Source organism: Lepidothrix coronata, unplaced genomic scaffold (assembly GCF_001604755.1).
Source record: "Lepidothrix coronata isolate B3197 unplaced genomic scaffold, Lepidothrix_coronata-1.0 Scaffold53, whole genome shotgun sequence".
Lineage (NCBI taxonomy): Eukaryota > Metazoa > Chordata > Aves > Passeriformes > Pipridae > Lepidothrix > Lepidothrix coronata.
The window spans coordinates 4362299-4384179 of record NW_016690233.1 but is presented as its reverse complement, the minus strand read 5'-3'; the positions used below and the strand labels follow the sequence as shown (position 1 = coordinate 4384179).

At 37.6% G+C, this 21881-nt stretch overlaps 1 long non-coding RNA gene across 1 annotated transcript in view; it reads right to left on the bottom strand.

Annotated features, from left to right (window-relative positions):
* LOC108497890 overlaps positions 1-21881 on the bottom strand; it is a 24517-nt gene extending 2636 nt beyond the window's left edge. The window contains exons 1-2 of the long non-coding RNA XR_001874997.1: positions 21287-21881; positions 18348-18398 (exon numbers count right to left, since the gene is read on the bottom strand). This is a non-coding gene — a long non-coding RNA (uncharacterized LOC108497890). The remainder of the gene's footprint in view (positions 1-18347; positions 18399-21286) is intronic.

Genomic DNA, 21881 nt, shown 5'->3' with positions numbered 1-21881 from the left:
ATGTTATGCTTTAAGCACAGAAGTTAAATCGAAAATCAGGCTTCTGAGTGATTAATCAAATTCTTACTAGCACTTTTTTCTTTTTTTTTTTTTCTTGGAAATATTGAATTACCTTCGTTTAATTAATAGCATGAATGGATACAGCTTTCACTGTCATGAGCCTTTCCATGAATAAAAATCTAGGATCTTGCACAGCCTTGTTACTGTTTTTCCCAGAAGAGAGGCTGACGCAGGCAAGGACTCTCTCAGGACATATGTGCACAGATGGGAACAGGCAGACTCAATCTGCCTTTGCTTTATGGTCATATTGGCACAGAGCTGTTTCCCTCAAGATAACCTTTTGAATTAGGACAGTGGGGCTATAAACTGCTGAGCATAATCTTGGGAGCTCCCAGCTTGTCCTGCTGCATGTGTATAGGCAGGCTAAATCCCACATCCCGGGTTTCCAGGCAAATGTGTTGTGGGTGAAATGAGTGGTGACAGTAGGGGTTAAGGTGTAGCAAGATGACAACAGGGCATGGGAAAGAGGACAAGGAAATTTGTACAATTTGGATACTGTTTTCCAGTGCCTGAAAAGGTTAAGACTGCCTACGGGAAGAAACGGAGCTTGATTTGGTTGCTGGGTTTTGGATTTGTTTACCTGGTTTTGTTCCTTTTCATGACAGCAAGTGTTGGTAGCTGATAGTAACTTTGTGAGAAGAAGGAAAACAACTAAATGGTTAGTAGTTTATGGGGTAGTTAGTAGTTTATGGGGGAGTTGCTGGAGGTACTGGAAAGGACACTTTGCACTGCACACTTCCCAGGGGACAGGTAACACCAGTTATTCTCCTGTGGCCAGACAGGGACAATCTTTATGGATCAGCATCACTTATAGCCAGCTGTTGAAAAGCTCTGTAGTGGTTAATTTCTCAGCATTTGCTAAATGCTACCAGTCAGCTCTCTGCTGTAATAGATGTGGCATGGGAGAAAGCAGACATAATCCCCACTGCAAAGAGTTTAGGATCTAAATAATCTGCTGCAGTTTATCAGGCTCTGAGTGTGATAGCAACACAATCAGCAGCAGATGAGTAGCTCAGTGATGGTTATCAGCAGATGTTCATCCTCAGCCTTGTGGGATTGAAAACTAAATGATTAATAATTCCCATTTTAAAGTAAAACACATTAACTGAGAAATCAGGATTTGCTTAGCTTTTGCTGAGCATTAGTGTAACTGAGATAAAAAGAAATAAATAAAGTAAGTTACAGTGCTGCAAGGCAAAGGTTAGCTATGATTCTATTCCCTATTTACTGAGGATAAAGAATATTCTTTGGAGGAAATTCAGAAAAAAATAGGAATGTGAATTTCAAACTAACTTGAATAATGGAACTGGCCATTACATTGAATTCAGGTAAAAGGATTATCCTTAAATACTAGATCAAGGCAGAAGGCTAGCAGTTGTTCTTATCAAATGTATTTAACTCCTGGAAAATTGTTTATTTGATGCAATCAGCACAAAATTGATATAATCACTTTTACATTAAAGAAAAGCATCATGTGAAATTACCTAAGGAATCAGTGAGGGGACAGGGCAAGTAATGAAAGACTTTTTTTGCACAGTGGGAGTAGGGAAACATAATCTTTCTGTAAGGACAGACAGGAAGTAGTCCGTTGTCTTATAGTGCATACTTGTCTGAATGACGAACAATATAATGTACTTTAAAGTGTTGATGGAGCATTAATATAAAATTAAGAATGCCCTTGTCAGGAAATACAATAATTCATTCTTTACTCTGTCACCATGTCCCCAGACTAGAGCCACATGCTGGTGGGACTACCAAAGAAGGTATTGAAGCCATCTTGTCTTTTCTCAGAGCCTACACATGAACATATCACCTCTCTCCCCATGGAGCTTGATATGTTGTTCCCAACATCTGTCAATGTGGCTCTACAACTGCTAGCTGGAGCTGCCATTGTAAAACCTGCTTGTGGAAATCCATACAAACATTTCTTCAGTGTTGTATGGCAAGAATAACAGACTGATTACACTTGGTCAGATGAAAGGTACACCTGACTCAGCATTGAGTCTGGCACCCAGACTGCTGCCTTTTTTTTTTTTTTTTTGTTTCCCATATCAACACCACAATACTACCATGAAGACCTTGGCAAGTTCAAGAGTGACTAGAAGATTTTTGGGGATAGGTGAAGGGCATAGAAAACCAGGTACAGATCTGGTTTGCCCTTCCTGGCTGCTGTTACCAGAAAGTCTGTTTGGCTTCTTGACTGGAATTCTCTCAATAAAATGTGAGTTTCTGGGAAGAGGCAGAATCCACCAATGAAATGTGAAAAGAAAAACTTTGCCAACAGACTTTTTAATTTGCTGAGGAGATCTTAAATTAGCTTTGCTGGAAGACAGACATAAAAGCTTAAGTGAAAAGAAAAGGGCAGAAATTAGGCATTGAAAGGCATAACTTGGTAGTTTCCTATATTCTTCTGAAGAAAAGGAGGTGAGGAAAAGCCCACTTGACATGCCTTTGCTTAAGTGCATGCAGTTTACACAACTGGAGTGATGTGACAGGTGTATAGAGTCTCTTTCGAATGACAGGCAAAGAAGATAAAGGGCAAAGTCATGTAGTTGCAAAAAGAAGCAGGTCAGACACATGTATCTTCTGTGTCATGTTAAAAGGAGAGACCAACAGATGTTATGGTGGGTGTCTGATATTGACCACCTGATCAAGAGGAGGAGGCAAATGAACTCTTCTTTAAACAATTGGAAAAAGTTTTATGATTGCAGTCCTTTGCTCTCACAGGAGATATTAGAAACTCCATCTTCTGGAAAGCAATATATTGGAATGCCAGAAATCTAAATTTCTGGAGTGTATACTAGTGTTTACTCAGGCGTTGAATGGGCTGATTAGAATATGTTTTCTGATGGAGCTGTAGGTCCAATAAGGACTGAGAAGGTCAGAGGCAGTGCTGGTTTTACTGACCATGACATGCTGGAGTTTTAGATCCTGAGGAAAGGGAAGAAAGTGAGTACATAACTAAAGGCTCTGAACTTTAGAACTTTTAAACTTGAAAACTAAACACACTCACTTTCACACTGAAGTGTGAACTTCAGCTTGATCAGGTATGTGATGGACATGGTATCATGCTGTATTATTCTGAAGGGGAAAGGATCATGGAGAACTTAAGCTCCACCTACACAGGTCTCTGCCATCTGCTAAATACATCTAAGGGAGCTGAAGGATATTGTTGCTATCAGGGATGGGACATCTGTCACCTCTCTGAGCAACCTGTTTCGGTGTTTTATCACCCGCATTTCATGGCTGCTCTTTTTTAATGTTTTAAATATTGTGATGGTCGAGAGAGGTTCCTTATGACTAGAAAAAACAAACAACACACTCATCTTGAGGATGGCCAGGAAAGAAGACCTAGGGAACTAAGGCTGGTCAATGTTATCTCATGCTCTTGGAAGATTATGGTGACAATCCTTATATGAAGGACTAGAGGATGACTGTGAGAAACTAGCAAGGATTTATGATAGTTAAATTTTGCCTGAACAAACATATTGCCTTCTACAATAAGAGAGGATTAGTGGGTAAGCTGTAATCAGTGGACTTGACTTTAACCTGCCCGCCCGCCAGAACCTCCTTATGGCACGGGGCTGCCCCTGGTCCCGCGGCGGGGCCGCCCCCTTCCCAGGATCACTCTTGAGGAGAAAAGACAATGCAGAAAGAACGTGTCTTGCAGAATTTACCAGCTAAGGAGTCTTTCTGCTGTGCCTTTTGCAACCGGATGTGCCTATCTCATATTGGTCTTTTTAGCCACCAGCGTGCTTGTAACAAACGTGGGTAGAGCCCTTCCCAAATCTTCGTTCAAGAAGCCTAGCCGTGATGATGATGACTTTAACCTCTACCTAATCTCGATGAGCCTCAATAAATCTGTTGTTCTCTGACATGTTGCCTAATTCAGTTTCTTCATTTCACTATTCTGAATGTACTCCATGTCTTAAGGCTACTTGCACTCGTTCTCTAAAACAAGCAGGCAGCTGTCTTACCATCTACTGCTCAAATATGAGAACTATTTATTTTGATGTTAGAGATGTGGTCAATATCATATGTAAATAGATATCAAAAGCTGATACACAAAGAAGAGTTTATGAACAACATAATGACATTTCCCCAGAAGAACCTTCTAGCCTTCAGAAACTCACAGTTAGGGACTTCCAGAGTGGCAGTGAGTCCTGGTATGCAGTATCACTCAATGGATTCTTTTCTTGCATGGATTTAGTCATCTCCAGTTAGAATGGGCATGAGTTACATGCATTAGTGATATAGATTGTATGCTTCATTTGTCACTTGGTATACAAGTTAAGAAACTTTTAAGAAACTGTGTACAGAAGAAAATGGATAAGACTGTAAGTGAGAAAGCCAGTATTTGCGATGCATGTCTTGCTTTCTGAATTTCTTTCCTTAATGACAGAATAAACACTACTCAGTAGAGGAGTCATAAACTAATGACTGTCCTGAGATTATTTTTCTTTAACTTTGCACTACCAATGTTTTGTAAAGAACTTAACGTGATTCAAACCAGGGGTTTGCATATCCAAATAATCACCAAAGCAATTATTAATTTTTGCCCAATTACACTCTGCTGCCATCAGAACATGTTTCATTTTTACTTTTGTGTACTCTTAAACAGCATTGCACAATTTATAATTTATCTTTGCTCACAGTTCAAAGACTTCCACAGTGCTATACAACATGTTCAAGGGATCCTCATGGCTTTTCCTGGTAGAATACATTTTCTTGGCTTGGATCAAAACAACAAACAAAAATTCCCACTAGAGATATATCTTTTCAATGGTAAGATAACCATCCTTGAGTTTTGAAGCATAGTTTAGGAATACATAATTATGTTATAACACATAATAAACCAGATAATTTGTCACACATTTTGATTACTTTTATCACATAATACCAAGCTTGAGGATTAATTATATTTTGTAATTCCATTAAAAGCGTAACCATTTTTGTATGCCAAAAATCTCATATTTGTCACAGAGCTGAGCTACCAGCTAAGAATTCTGCCATTAGAAGTTAGAGCACTCTATAAAACAGATGAAGTACCAGTCCTCACTTACTGATGGTGGAGCTGAAATGGGGAGGATTGAACTGACTTACGTGTGATAAGTCAGCCAGTGAGTAGCAGCTGAAAGAATGAAGCAGTCCCAGTAGGGTGCATACCTCATCAGGTAACAACATCAAGGTGTTTCAGCAGCCATAAATTCTTTATCTTTCATTTAGATGTTATTTCATTTTAGTGGAGTTGCCATTTTCAGGATTATTCTCCTTGCAGACTTTTTGTTTGTTTATTGGGTTTTTTTAATATATAATGTGTTTAAATAAGATTTTTCAGAAGTGAATGAAGACTTTGGTTTGCAACAATTTTGGAGAGACTGTCTGGGGAGTACTTGAATTTTCAGATCTTACTGAACATGTCCTCTGAATCAGGCCATTTTTATCTGCTGTAATTCAAGAAAATTTTAACAAAAGGTTGATCCTGGCTTCATTTTATGATAACTACTAGTTTTTCTAATACATATATTATATATTATATTATAATTTTCCTACCTTTTCCAATTCAGTCATTCGGTAGATCTATTAATTCCTTAAAATTCTGCAGCCCTATTGTTTGTGTCAACAATTCAGTATCTTTTAGGATTTATTACAAACATGAAACTTACTAAAAGAAATAAAATACTTCAGCCTCTGAGTCTTGGCATTATCTGTGAATTTCTTCTTTTTTTTTTTTTGTTGTTTCTCCTAAGTTATAATTGACCCTGTTATCTATACTTACTTCTTACTCCCTTGATAATTAATTTTATTTATTTGAAAATACATTTCAGAGTTTAGTTAAGCTTCCAGGAGTAACACTGTAAAAACAATACAGATAAGAGAAAACCAGACTCCAGAATTTTTCCTAGCAGTCCCTAGTTGACTATACCTTCTCATTTTGTTGCTTTCTTGTTCATACACTTAAAAATATTTACAAAAACCAGAAATTTCTCTTCAAGTATGGGTAGGGTTTTTTTAAGTATTATACAGTTATTGAATTAACAAGTATTGCTTTAATAGTCTAAGTTTTCAAAACCTACTTTATGTTACCAATAAGCCATAAATAATTAATAAGATTAATTGTTCACTTTTAGCCATGGTATCCAAGGCCTATTTAATATCTTTAATCATTAAGATTGGAAAAGGTCATCAAGTCCAACATTTAACCCAGCATTGCCAAGTCCACCGCTAAACCGTGTCCCCAAGTGCAACAACTACATGTTTTATAAATACCCCACAGATGCTGACTCAACCACTTCCCTGAGCAGCCTGATCCAATGCCTGACAACCCTTTTGGGAAAGAAAGTTTTCCTATCGCAAAACTCCCACAAGTAAACTGAGCAGTTAATATCTGAATTAGATTTAAAACTTTGTTAAATTTAATCATACATTTTCTTCCTATGACAGTATTGGAACTGGTGGAAATTGATAACATAGTGCACTTATTATGCATCAGGGAAGTGATAAAAGTAAAAAAACCACCCCTTTAGAATAGAAATATTTGTGCTGAAAGTATTTAATGGGGAAAAAATATCCTGGAAAGATTTCAAGTAAATTTCAAACTTCAGTGTCATGAGTATTTGGAATGTTGTACTGTATCTAAGAAAACCTAATTAGTTTGGGGTTTTTAAGGAAAATCAAAGGTTTCTATATGCTTATTTTGAAGTATGGTTAAATTGCATGCTTTGGATTAAGATTTTGTGTGATTTTTTATTATTTTTTCCCCCAGGTATGTGTTCAAAGTATATTAGTAAGATAGCTAACATTGTTCTTCAGTGGCCACTGTGGTCCATCAGGTAAATAATTTATATCTTGTGCTATATAAATATATGATTGTGTTTTCTGCTGTGAATAATAAAGGATTCAAGTTTTCTCTTTTTTTATTAGCTTTATATAAGCATTAGGGACATCCCTCCAGAGACAAAGAGGAGGGAAAACAAAGCCTGCTTTTAGTTAAACAATGTGCATTATGTCTTTTTCTATATATATTGCAGACAAAACCCAACAACAGAAGAGAATATATTCAAGGCTATGAAGCCTAGAACTTAAAAGCTAGAAAATTACAGAATTAGGATTGCACTATGGGTTTTATATATATGAACTTTCCCCTTTGCCCATAGGAATCCTGCTTCAGCCAAATCTTCAAATCAAGTTCCTCAAATCCTTCTGTGAATACAATAATATTAATGCTTTCATCATCTTGGCTACTGCAGTCATTGCTGAGGTATCCATGGACTTCAGAAATATTTAGTTGATTGGTTGGTTTTGGTGGAGAGTTTTTGGGGGGTTTTTGGCTGGTTGGTTGGTTTTTTTTGTTTGGTTTTTTTGTTTGGTTTAGTGTGGTTTAGTTTCCCTCTGTCCCAGTCCCCGTCCCCCAAGTAGAGTACTTAGCTCTCTATAGTATCCACTATGGTCAAAAACAGATCCCAACCTTTCTCAATGCAGCTGTGAAGTATTAGTGTCTCTGCAAATCAGACCTTTGAGCACCAATTTAGAAACCTAAGAAATCCAAGATTTCCCTCAACCCTCTGGCTCTCAGTTTCCTTTTACACAAATTATAATTTTTCCCTTCCTTATTCTCAAGCCCATTTTATCAGGTCAAAAATTCCTCTTCACATGTACAACAAGCACAACATTGAACAAAATTCACAACAGATGCTATACTAAAACAGAGATTCTAGACTGCTCAGAGAAAAGGATGTTTTTTTTTTGTTTGTTTGTTTGTTTGTTTTTTAACTTGGTCAAAGGCAATGTATTTTACCTTGGAAACAATGGAAATTGTGGAACTTTCTGCATAAATATTGAACTTGAATCAGCCCTTAGGCATGGAAAATTTCAGCACTCAGGGGCAGTGTCTGGAACATTACTTACCATTTGATCTGTGGACTTAACTAATAACTGGGCCTTTTCTAGGCTATTTATAGAGAGAAAAATTTAGTTTTATGAGTCAGGTATTTTTAGTGTCATCCTGTTTATTTGCATACAAAGTCCTTTTTTTTTCTGAACACCTCTGTGCAGCAAGGAGAGATGAGAAGGCGGCTTTATGGTATTAAACAGAAAACATCTGCAGAATCACAGTCACAGAATATGCTGAGTTGGAAAGGGCCCACAAGCATTATTGAGTCTAACTCTTAGCCCTGCACAGGACATCCCCAAGAGTCACACTATGTGCCTGACAGTATCGTCCAAATTCTTCTTGAACACTGTCAGGCTTGGTGCTGTGACCACTTCCCTGGGGAACCTGTTCCAGTGCCCAACCACTAGTGAAGAACCTTTTTCTAATATCCAACCTAAACCTCCCCTGACACAACTTCAGACCATTCTCTTGGGTCCTGTCACTGGTTAACACCGAGAAGAGATCAGTGCCTGCCCTGCCTCTTCCCCTCAAGAGAAAGTTGTAGACTGCAAAGAAGTGTCCCCTCAGTCTCCTCTTCTCCAGGCTGAACAAACCAACTGACCTCAGCCACTCTTCATATGGCTTCCCCTCCAGGCCCTTGATCATCTTTGTTGCCCTCCTTTGGACACTCTGTGATAACTAAATATCTTATACTGTGGTACCCAAAACTGCACACAGTATTCAAGGTGAGGCCACACCAGTGCAGAGCAGAGTGGGACAATCCCCTCCCTTGACTGGCTGGTGATGCTTTGCCTGATGCCCTTCAGGACACGGTTGGCCTTCCTGGCTGCCAGGGCACTGCTGACCCATACTCAACTGACATCTACCAGGACCGCAGGTCCTTTTCTGTGGCACAGCTTTCCAGCATCTCATTCTCCAGTCTGTATGTACAAACAAGGCATACTTCACAAATGTTTGCCTAACAAATGTTGCCTCACAACTTGGCTTTGGAGTTGTCTTTCCTGTTGGTCTGAGTAAGGGCAAAATTTCTTGTTTTGCCGAACTTTGGATAAGTTTTGAACCAGTGATGCATACTTCATTTCTTCTATTAATTTTTTTTCGTGTTAGGTGGAGCTGCTCTCTCACTGGTGCCCTGGCACATGGAGAAGGATCAGAATATTTATAATTTTTCTATGCTTTTTTGTGGTGTAAGGTTTGTGTATAGTAGTTTTGCATGCATCTGTGAAAACTGGAAGCAAACAATTCTTTCAGATGGCTGAGAACATATTCATGCAAATGAGTGCCACACCCTTCTTCTTTTACTTGTCTTCTGGGTTTTTATTAATGGGATTATAGAATTGTATTGGCCAAAGGTCATTCCTCTTTCTGCCACTGTCCTTTTCTGATGCAAAACATATCCATGTTCACTTTCAGGACTGAGAGCTTCTGAGTGAACTTGAGATTCAGTGACCAGGAAAAAGGCAGCTGCAAGGGAGGGAACTGCAAATTTGGAAATCTAGGATTAGCAAAGCTACAACTGACATTAACAGTGAATCAATGAGCTATATGTGAATTCAGATAAAATCTAAGCATTGACAGAGAAACTAAGATCAGGAAGATATTTGGAAACTCAGTGTCCGATTTAGCCAGATGTCATATCAACTACTACACCTTCACAAGAGATCTGATTCCAATTTCTTCATGACTATTACTCCTACACTGGCTAATTATATAAGGGCCTCATTTGAACATCTATTACTCTTTAAAGAAAGGAAATTAAATTTGTTTTTTGTTCATATCCTAAGAAGAGATAAAATTCCTTCAGAAACAGAAGTCTATGGCAGATTAATTCTAAGGACTAAGGAGTAAAATGAAAAATATCCTTTACCCCATCCTGTAAAGAGGGTCTTTTCCAGATGTGGAGGGGTTCATAGGAAAAAAAAAAAAAAAGGTCTCCAAGGCACAAGGGACAAGAAAAAGTGTTCTTAGATTACTTCTTCTCATCCTTTCTAAAGAATATCAGGACTGTGCTCCTTCCAGAGCCCTTCACTGTTGAGACTTGATATTTGTTCCAATATTTTCAAGTTTAGTGGATTTTTTGCTTCCATACTATTCTCAGATTTTAGGGAGGACATGACTCTGCAGAAATTTATTCATTCAAAGGGGTCCAAAAATGACAAATAAGAGTTGTTAACCTCTCCTATCTTTGTCTCCATCCACTGCTTTCCTTTCATATTTTGACTTTAGCAGTCAGACTAAACATTTTTTTCTATTCAATTTGCCCTTTGCCTTTCATTTCAAAAGAGAAACTCATTTTCTGAATATAATTTTCTAACTTTTTTGAGTAAGTTTATACTGTAATCTTCAAGTTACAATGATTATAATTTAAAGGAAATCTTACATGTCCATTGAGGATAAACTAAAAACTATAAGTTGGACTATCTTTTATGAAGCAACTCAGGTATGTCTGACAGAAATTCACAACTTGTAAATGTCAACGAAGTCCTGAGGAAATTATATCACAAAGACATAAATGCCTTCTGGTTCACTGGATGAAGAATTTAAGTGGCCTGAAGCAGTCATTCAAAAAGTGGCCTTTTTGTGATGCAGCAATCTCATTTTTTGTGAATGATGATATATAAGAATAGTTCTGGGTTGAACATTTGAATTATTTGTCAAAATAAAATTGAATACAGTCATGGTTCAATAACCCAAATGTTTGCCTTTACCATACTTAGCATGTCTTCTAGTTCTGGAGAACTAAAGCTAAAAATCACAAGAGTAAAAATATGTCTATTCTATTTTTTAAAATTACAATTATTATTTCCCCCTCTCCCCAAAAAACTCTGAAACAACCCTCAGCAATACTTGAAAAATGACCATTTTTCTCATACATCTAGGCTTATGGACAAAGTCTATAGCTAGATCTAACAAAATAAGTAAGGAAATTTATACTGTACCTATTGATCTATATACAAAAGTGAACCAGCTGAAAGGAAGCAAGGCCATCTGTGAATCAAAAAACTTTAGCATTGTATTGTGCATAATAAGATTGAATGATGAATTTAGTAAATTTCTGGGCCAACCTCATTATTAGAAAATAACCCAAAGCTAAAATCAGTTTATAACAAAGGAAATATCCTGGGAAATAATGAGAGAAATATGCTGGGAAGTCTACCATGATATCCTCATAGACAGTTTCAGGAAGTGCAGGCTGGATGAGTGGATGGTCAGGTGGATTGAGAATTGGCTGAACGTCAGGGCTTGGAGGATTATGATCAGTGACAGAGGGTCTAGTTGGAGGCCTGAAAGTATTGGTGTCTCTCAAGGGTTGATACTGGATCCAGCCTTGTTTAACTTATTCATTAATGACTTGTAGGAAGGGGTAGATGCCTCTTCAGCAAGTTTGCTGATGATACAGAGCTGGGAGGAGTGGTTGATACCCCAAAGTGCTGTGGTGCCATTCAGAAGGACCTTGGCAGGCTGGAAGGATGAGCAGTCCTGGGGAGAAGGATTTGGGGATATTAGTGCATGAGAAGCTTGACATGCCTTGACAATGTGCTCTTGCAGCCGAAAAAGCCAGCCATATCCTGGGCTACATCAAAAGAGGCGTGACCAGCAGATCAAGGGAGGGGATTCTCCCCCTTTACTCTTCTCTTATGAGATCCCACCTGGAGTGCTGCATTCAGCTCTGGGGGCCACAACACAAGAAAGATGTGGACCTGTTGGAGTATGTCCAGAAGAGGCAGCTAAGAAGATCAATGGTCTGGAACACCTCTCCTGTGAAGACAGGCTGAAAGAGTTGGTGCTGTTCAGCCTGCAAAAGAGATGGCTTTGGGGAGACCTTATAGCTCTTTCCAGCACCTACGAGAGAGGAGGCCTACAAGAAATCTGGAGAAGGACTTTTAGTAAAGGCCTGTAGTGATTAGACAGAGAGAATGGATTTAAGATGAAAGTAAGTAGATTTAGATTAGATATTAGTAAGAAATTATTTACTGGTCACTGGATGTAGCTTTCTATTATATTGGGGATATACAGAAGGTGACTCCACATGTAAATTTACCCTGTCGCTTTTGGATACTTTTTATGTTCCTTCCCCTAATTCTTAGGAGGCTTGTTCCATAATCTTCTTCTTAAAGCTAAAAAATTTTAATATTCAAGCAAATGGGACTTATTCCAAAATTGTCCTTTGCAATACATTCTTCTCCTCTGGAGTTTGTATTTTTTTCTGTTGTTGTTAGTCTGGTATTTTGTAGAGAACACAAATGGCTCTGCTAAATCAGTCAGTTTGCTCCAAAATTAATGCGATATCTATTTGTAATAGACTTTGTATTCACCTGCTTGGCCTGAACACTTCTCTTCCATCAATTGCAGTGCAACATTCCCTGTGCCTCCAAAGATCTCGTAAAATGGCCCTAATGTTCAGTAATGCCTGCTTTGCAGCACCGTTGTTGCACAACCTTCTTTACTTTTTGTGTCTGCTTTCATTCCCTCCATTCATATTGATTAGGAATTTTTCATGTGGCATTTTTCAGGGATTGCTTCAGCTTAAGTAGGTTCAGCTTATTTTACATTGTCCCCAAGATCAGTTAGTTACTTTATCAAAAATACTCAGTATGAAAATATATCATGCTGAACTTAAAAACTGTAGAAAGAATGGATATGTGCCACAGAAAGTGAAATAATATAAGTACAATACAAATACCTTTTTTGTGACACTAAATTATTAGGTTGTATGTTCCTTTAGAATTGTTTTGATGCCCAGTGTTATTTTCACTAGTTTGTTACACCTCCAACAAAAGTGGAAATCTTTATTTTTGCACTGTTAATAGAAAACTACCTGATTTCACTAAGCACAGCTGTCAGAACACTCAGACAGTAGGGGAAGTACTTTCTCACTACCAATAAGTTCTGAGAAGTATTTTAAAGCAAAGCTTTAATTAAATTTGTCATTTCTGAGTTTCCAGCCCAAAAGAGTTACAGTAAAATTTCAAGCAAAGAAATTATTTTTGATTTTGCAGCATGAAGACAATGCAGTTATGTGCTGAGATTTTTATTTTTTTAGAAAAGCAAGCGGGAGAAAATTTAGGTCTAAAAAGCATACTACATGTAAGTAAATGAACTAGGAATATGCTAATATCGGAGGTACCTTATTACTCAGAAGCCTAAATTAACTTTATATTTTATCAGAGAAAAATAAAGAAATGTTATTTTTGTTAAGTTGAAACATTTGGTCTATAAATTACAATTAGGTTAGTAAGCTGCCTGAAAATAAAATTGTAGTAATAGGAGCACAGAGCTAAGTGTACAGTTACTCTCAGTATAAATTAACATTTTGTTCATGCAGGCATCAGATGCACTGTGTTAAACAAGCCCGATCTAGAAAATGTGTGGAGAATAGAAACACATCCCCCAGTGTGCTCTGCTGAGCCTGTGACTTCATGTAATAATTTTTAAGTAACTGCCCCTACTTAATGTGTGGTGAATTGGTCCTATATCTATTGTGAAAGCAGGAGTTGTTAGCAGGTGAGGCCCATTCAATGAGAAGAGAGGTAATGCCACTAATATTGGCTTTAAAGGAGCACAGTGTCAAACTCTGGAAACAGGCTCATTTGAGCAGATAATGGGCACCCAGATGATGATCTGTAAACAGGTAATCCTGCTTGTCCTGAAAAACTATCAGGTACAAAGCCATGATGGATGGGAGGGCAGACCAAAACAGTAAACTTGTAATGGAGCTTAAAAGTTGCAAATGTTCCAGTGATTAGATGATGGTCTCGTTGATCTGAAAGGGCAGAATATGAGCATTTACATCTGGAGCACTGTTAAGGTTCAGTTTGTGCATTTCAACAGGGTGTTGGGCTAGGTTCCACATAGGACCTGAAGATGACACAAGTAGATGCATAATGTCCTAAAGGTGGTCCAGTAACTAGTGCAGGAGAGAGGAACAACTTTGTCTTCATCACATTGTAGGCACTAGGCATAAGCTCTGGTTTTCATTCTTTGTCATGAAAGATTTGTATTGATCATACTTCTGTGGCAAATCTTGTCACAAATCAAAAGTGGTTGCTGTGCAGAGAAGGTCTGAGCTCCTTCTTTTTCTTTCAAATATGGTTTGCGGCTTATCTGTGCTGGACAAAATATTGCTTTTTCTTTTCCATTCCAAATTGTAATTCTGCTGAGCTGAATAAAATTGGTAGAGTTTTTCTTTTCAATATTTTGGGTAATTTATATTCTTTTTGCAAGTGCACAATTCTACACATAAATAATTCCCAACTCTCTGTCCAGATCAACCTGTAGGGCTTTAAACCTTCTTTATACACACCATTTTAAACCTACTCAGTAGGGGAGTATGTCAGCTTTCAACTGCTGCTGAAAGTCAGTGTGTCTGGCCAGCATGAACCTATTGTAAAGATAGTGTGTACGATCCTTGGAAGTGTGAGAACTTGGGTGTGAGATGTCTGCCACACAACAGGAAAGAGCATTCTGGCATGCCATCTTTAATACATGTACAGCATGTGATATATAGGATTGGAGTACCTATATATAGCACTTATGCCTGCTGAGATTTCCCTTTTTTCTCTCACTTACTCTTCCCTTAGGCATCCCCAGGTTGCTATGAGCAATATGCTTCTCTTACATTATCTGTTACTAGCAGCTTCTTGTTAAGTTGTGAAGCTGTTGCTTCAATGTACATGTTCAATGTACATATTCCTTGTGCACTCTCAGAGAAATGATAAAAGCAGTCTCCAAGGATGTAGGTTTAAGGGAAAAGAAATGAAGAGACCTGGCAGTTTCTTTAAGAAAATGATATGATGACAATGCAAATTATCCCAACAGAGAGTAAGGAAAACAAGGACAGTAAGGGGCCAACTTGGCTAACTCATGAGCTGACTTCAAACACAGGGAAAAGAAGTGTGAATTTCTAGTGACAAAATTACAAAGGCCAAAGCACAGGCTGTGAAGTAACTTGCAAGGGAAACTAAAAATAAGTAATATAATTCTATGCCTTCTTGTAGGAAGAGAGAGACATTTTTATTTGTTTCTCAGCTGTTTGAAAGGTATCAACAAGTGATGCCAAGAACAGCTCAATGTTCGGTGTTTGGGTTTTGTCCTAGTCTTCACTAAAAATACCAATAGTCAGAGGCAGTGAGTTCAAACAATACTCAGTGATAAAGCATGGATTTTTGGCTTAGAATAGGGAAAAATAGATTAAATATTATCTTAAATTGATGTTTTAAACCAGCATGGCATTATGAATTTAATTCTCTCAGGCACATGGTATGACTCTTGGGGATGGTCCTCTGCAGGGCCAAGACTTGGACTTGATGATCCTTGTGGGTCCCTTCCAACTCAGCATATTCTGTGATTCTGTAATTAATTTTCCCATTTTGGAAAGGAGAGAACCTGGTGCTTAGATCACAGTTTTGACTTTCAAAATCAGGTGTCTCATTTCCTACATAGTCTTTATTCGTGTAGGGACACATGCTTATGCTGTCCATTCCTTCAGCATCCTATTCCCTTCTTCCTTTGCTGTAGTCTGGCAAGTACTGGACTTTAGGCATCTTCAGAGCACATCTACATAATCAGGTGAAATAGCACTTGAAAATCCTGTGTCCGGGTCTGTAGGTTAATGCCTTGACCCTGAGCTCTTAGAAGCTCATTGTAGATAAACTAGTAGAAGCTTTTAGATACCTTCCTAAGTCCTGCTACTAGCCATAGCATAGGTGTCCTATTTATGACCATTTTGAGAACAAGAGGTGCCTAAATTATAGACTTAGTGGTTACATCTGTGAGGCGACACCTTGGAGGATGTGAAAGGAAGGTAAAGCCTTGTTACGCTGCTATCTTTTGTGGATACTTTGCAATCTATGGGCAACATCTATGAACTAACTGCCCCTCCCCATTTTAAAGACTGATACTCATATTGAATTTTTAGACAAGATATATATGTTAAAAGTAATGAATCTTTTTATTGCTTGAGAATTTTCAGCTGCAGGAACATCCTGAGCCACTTCATCCACTCTGATGCTTTCACACAGTTGTATCGTATAGCAATAAATGTATCAAGATCCATCTCAAAACAAGATTTTTTTTTCTCCCAGAACTGCAATTGGAACATGCCTCCTAAATTTTTCTTTGCTATTGAGATATTTTCTTTAAATTTCTACAGAAAATTAATTCAAATTTCATTTTCTGCTGAATTTCTAAGAAAACTCTCTGTACATTTCATCTTTGCATGAGGTTACTCTCCATTCTCCATCTTTTCAGTCCCTGTCTTCTAGTGTATTTTGAAGTCTCAGGGTCTCTTTTAGTTTTGTCAATTTTTACAAGTCCATTCTCTAGCTCTTTGATCACAAGATGAACTCCATATTGCATAAAGTATTCACTCAGCATCTGCTTCAGTCAGAATTCAGCATTTGGAACGCAGGCCGTAAGTATTGTAAACGATACTCTAGAAGTTTCTCTACTGTATGTCACAGTGCAATTAATAGTTGTAAATCACCACTGGACATACCTTCATTACTCAGTATGCTTCAAGATTTTGTTGATGACTTTGTCTTATCATCCTATCAGTTCTTTATGAACTTGAGATTTACTGGAAAACAGAAGTCTCTGCTCCCTCCCTGCCTATCCTCATTAGTATTGAAGAAGTCTCTTCCAGACACAAGTTCAAGGCGCTCATTCATATTCTTCCCAGGTGAGCTCAGTATTTTGGCCTTTTTAATTTTCTTGCAAATGAGTTTGGCAGTTCCATGAGAAGCACTGCCAGAAACTTGCTAAGCTGCTTCTTGTTCAAACCTACAGTTCCCTTGCACAGAGTTGACTCCTGGCTCTTGAATATTCTGCAGGGATTTGGGACTTAAAAGTTAGCTTGTAATGGAAAATTGAAGTCAAGTCAATATCCTCTCAGGTCTGCATTGTGAAATGCACCTTCTGCCTTTATCTAAGTAATTTAACAAGATATTAGTAGTTTAGTCAAGCAGAGGAAACAACTGAACTTAAATAACACTAGCAGTTTCACTCCAAAGAGGTGAAGTTCAGGGGAAGAAGATTGAATCTGCCTCCTTAAGAATTAGTCAGTGCTAGAAAGAAAGAAAAAGGAGGAGAGAGTTTAAACAGTAGTGGACCCCTAAACAGACCTTAAGCTGTAGGGGAAGTATGAAATCCAACATACTTCCTTTATTTTCTTTTACAAAATACGATTGCAGATGTGAGACGTGAAACAACATAACGAAGACCTTCACTATGTAGGCTAATAAGCATCTCAAACTTCTTTGCTGAATGCTGGAAAGAAATACCTGATGGATTTCATCTTGATATAACTAAGGGAATAAGTATATATATTTATTATCTTTTTTTATATACAATTCTAGGAAGCCTTTGAACCTTCTTGGCCATATTTTTTTTTGTATTTTGTTCATCAATTCTTTTGAATTAAAGTTTTTTGAATTAAATTTTTTTGTTTGTTTGATTTCTCTAACATCTGGACTGAGTGACAGTTTCTGCATGGGAATCTAAAAATTAGGTTATTGGAACCTTCTTGAATCACTCTCCAGCCTAATATGATTCTCCTAGAAAAGTGAAGGTTATGAGAAACACAGCTGCACAGACTAGTTTAGGAGCTGGTAGTGCAGAAGTCACTCAGCATATGTGCTTTCCAGGGCCACTATTAGCTAAAAACTTTTCTTGGCATGAGCTGTGACAGTGGGAACAATGCCAGAGTACTGAGGGCTGCGGAAGGGTTTGTATCGGTTTGTACTCAGCACTCTCGCTCTCTCTGTAGTGGTGTCACTTAGTCCTCATGGACCTGCTAGATCTTTAGCTCAGGGGTGGAACCAGAGGTAACTATGAACCAGAGGTAACTCCTGCTTCTGATGATATACTAAAGTTAATTTTGCAACTGGTAGCAAAGTGCTGAGTTAGGTCCCCATTCAGCCTGTCTCACCTCTCTCTGCTCAGATTTGTGTTAGTGACAAGCAGCGTTGTTTGGGAAGGGAATTAAAAGAAACTGTAGATTTGAAGTGATCCTTAATTATTGAGAGAGGTTTTATTCTCCTCTGATTTCCCATGAACTCATATTCTACCCATCTGTGCAATGCAATCTTTTGTCTTCTAGCCAGTGCCACTGAACAGTAGAAAAGTGTTTTGGATTACTGCCTTAAAATATGTCAGTCAGATGAAGCCAATCTAGTTCTCTTGTACTTACCTATAGGACACATAAGTAATTTTTGTCACACGCTTATGTGTAACACTTTTAAATTATTAGCACATTGAGATACATATTTATTTATGTTAACCTGGTGATTTTGGTAGTTTATATAACTAAAAAAATATAAGTCTTTGACAATATATTCTTCTTTGGCCCAAGGCAAATGATAGAAAATTAAGATGGAGAAGAACTGAAATTCACCTGGGCTCTGGAGATCTTCCTTGGTCTGTGCAAAGGGCTTTGTAGTCTTTTCTGAAAGTAAAATTTAGATTAAAGGATGTTATATTTGCTATTTTAACATGTCTAGTAGTTTGAAACTTGAATAAAAACCTGTTGTATTAAATCCGGATAAAACCACATTGTAATTTACTCTTTACCTAAACACTTGATTTGCATAGTGTCATTCAGGTCAGAATCTGGGCGACTGTACATCAAACAAATGAGTATATAATTTACAGATATTTTTTATTTTTTATTTTCAGCAGTTTGACCAGAAGGAGCATTAGTTTATCTGATCAGCTTCTGAACCCTTCCATGTTTGTTTTACATTCCTAAGATTCCTAAAGTCCTGAAACTTCGTTTCTCTAAATTGTGTTTTCAGTTCATCATGAAAAAGCAGAGCACCAACTGGTCCCTTTTTTTGCAATGATTAATCATTTGTTCAAGTGTCTGACAGTTAAAAAGTGTGTCTATTGGCTATGTTAATTTGTAAAGTTTAGCTTCCTGATTATTTTTGTTTGTTTGTTTTTTTTCTGCTAAGAGTTGCTTAGTGTCCAAAATTCTCCTATAATTTTCATTATCTTTGTATCCATAGGTAAATCCCTCTCCAAGATATTATGTCTTACTTCTTTGCTTACAAAATCACAGAACACAGTAAAATATTCTTACCTATTCTTTTTGCCATCCACACATTTTATCAACACTTATTTGAGATTCACTTCTGCATATTGATAAAAGATTTTAATAATTCCCTAGCTCTGATCCTTGCAACATCTCTGCAGGTATGTAATCTGTAGATGGCAATCTTCCTGATTTTGGGAACTTTCAGTCTGCTGTTGCTGCCTTTAATTGTGGTACATTTATATTACTAATGTGAAATTCTTAATAATAAAATAATAATTGTAAAAAATCAAACAGTTATAAAGCTCTGAGAAAATTATATGCACTTAGTTATCATTATCAAATAACTAGTAATAGCATCAAGGAATTAATTTCTATAACTGTCATATTGAAACGATCCTTTTCATGTAATTGTCTCTGCACATGGAGTTCAGACAAAGTTCTTCCTTGTCTGAACACAAAAAAATTATAGTTTCAACCAATGTGCTTAACAGTGCATCTGTACACATAGTATGCAATTCTTTCACTCTCGTATACACAAAGCTGGTACATAATTTCTCATCTGCCCCAATAACTAAATAGGTCTTTGCTGTATTTTGCATACACACTATCTGACCTTGAAGCTCTCTACCTAAATAAGAGGACTTCTATAGGAGCTATAATAATCCTTTGGAGCACAGTGCAACCATTCTAGTTTTCTAAGACCAATTTTGACATTGACTTAATATGTTTTGCTAGGAAAATCACATTTTCTCTGGTCAAGAATGCGATAGCTATTACATCTACATATCTATCTAATATATAATAACGGAGAGTCATTCAACATTGGAGAGTAGCTTAGGAGCCTCAGAAGAAAGACACAAAAATTTTATGTATTTTTGCAAAATATTATCTAGGACAAACTCCTGCAAGAAATTCCATCCATCATCAGTTTCTAAACTAGAGCCTAAAACATAACCATTGAGGTACATCAGTTGCAGAGTGGATATTTAAAAACAAGGCTCGTCACATATACCTACAAAAATCCTGAAAGAGATCTATTCACAGAAGTCTGTGTCTTTAGAGACATGAGAAATTGAATGTGTTGTACTCAATAGGTGTTAATTTTGTTGCTTTTAGATGCTGTGGTGATTAATAGCATAAAAACAAAGTAGGTAAATTGATACACATTTCTTATTGCAGCTTTATTGGTTTTTTGAGTGTGTTGAATTTCTTATTTCAAAATGTTTCATAAAGGTAAGAGAAGATATTATAGACAAGTTAAAATATGAAGAAAACTTCTTCTAAATTAGTTGGGTTTTTTTTCCTTTTCTCATTTTCCTCTCTAGAGTGTGCTCTTTGTTACATGATTTTTGGGAAAACAGCTGTAGTTTGGACAGATCTTGTGTTCAACACAAAAAGAAGGCATTTTGATTCTGTGTTCAAAATCTTTCAAGTTTCTTTTATATGAGTAAAAATGGATTGAAAAATATCTGAGCTGAATTGGAAAGCAAAATGTGAAGTTCTTTTGCTATTCCTACACAAAATATTAATGATATTGAAGAAAACTCAAACAGTAGCTGCCAAAGCTTCCTTCTACATTTCTATTTCATTGTTCTACATTACTACATGTAAATGTCATCTACTAGACAATGGGAAGTTAGAAAGTGCAAAGGGATATGGATGGAGTTAAGAAGGGACAAAAGAAATAGGGTTGATAGCAGTCAGTGGAAAATGTTTAAAATTTCTGTGTAGTGGGTTGGCCTTGGCTGGACACCAGTTGCCCACCAAGTCTCTCTATCACTCAGCAGGAAAAAAAAACAACCAGGGATCAAGATAAGGCAGTTAAAAAAGCAAAAACAAAGGTTGCATACGTGAAGGGAAAGGAAAACAAAAGATTTCGTTCTCTACTTCCCATCAGCAGGCAATGCCTGGTCACTTCCCAGGAAGCAATTTTAGTGTGCATAGTGGTTGCTCGGGAAGCCGGGCACCATAACTACGAATGCCCTGCTGATATGGTTTGAAGCTGGCTCCCTGCCAAGTCTCCAAACCTCGCCACAAAAACTGCCCCTGCCTCCTGAACCAAGGGAAAAGAAAAAAACCCAAGAGAACCAAAACGAGAGATAGCTAAAGTAATATATATAAATATATTTACACTTATATTACAGTTATATACAATTAAATATATATACAATTTCAGAAGGAAAAGGGAAAGGGAAAGGGGAGGGAGAAGGAAAAAAAGGAACAAAACCAAAATAAAATATACACGATCAATAGCCCAAGATCTAGCAACTAAAAGAATTAGCAAAAGAATGTCTTACTACTCTCCTTGGGACAACAGAAAGTTGTGCTGGAAAGACTGCTGGCAACCTCCACCTCCCAGGGTCGGCAAGGCCTTACCAGGCCTCGCTCCCCAACACGACAGACTCAACAGCAGGGAAACCTGCACCTCCAAAGCCGCCAGAAGGAAAGAAGGGCGAAGGCCTTTCCTCCCTTCTTCTTATACCGTGGCTTAGGTAAAAATCATAGGGAATACAGGATAAATCTGGGTACTTCCTTGGTTATAAACTGGTCACCGAGGAAGGCCTAGACTAAACTACCACACCTGCCCACACTCTCCCTCCCCCACACCTTCCTCCTCCTTTCTGTTTACTTTATTGTTGAGCAGACATCATATTGTATGGAATTGCCCCTTTAGTCAGCTGAGGTCAGCTGTCCCCTCTCAGGACTTTGCCCACCCTCAGCCTACTGGTGAGAGAGAGTATTGGAAACATCAGTGATGCTGTACTGGAGCCTGTTCATCCTGACTATGATTTGCAGGATTTCCGATGAAGGTGAACAATACAGTAGTGATATGGCACAAATGAGGTACGTTTTGTAGGGAGAGATATTGTCTTTTACTGCAGCTGCTGAAAA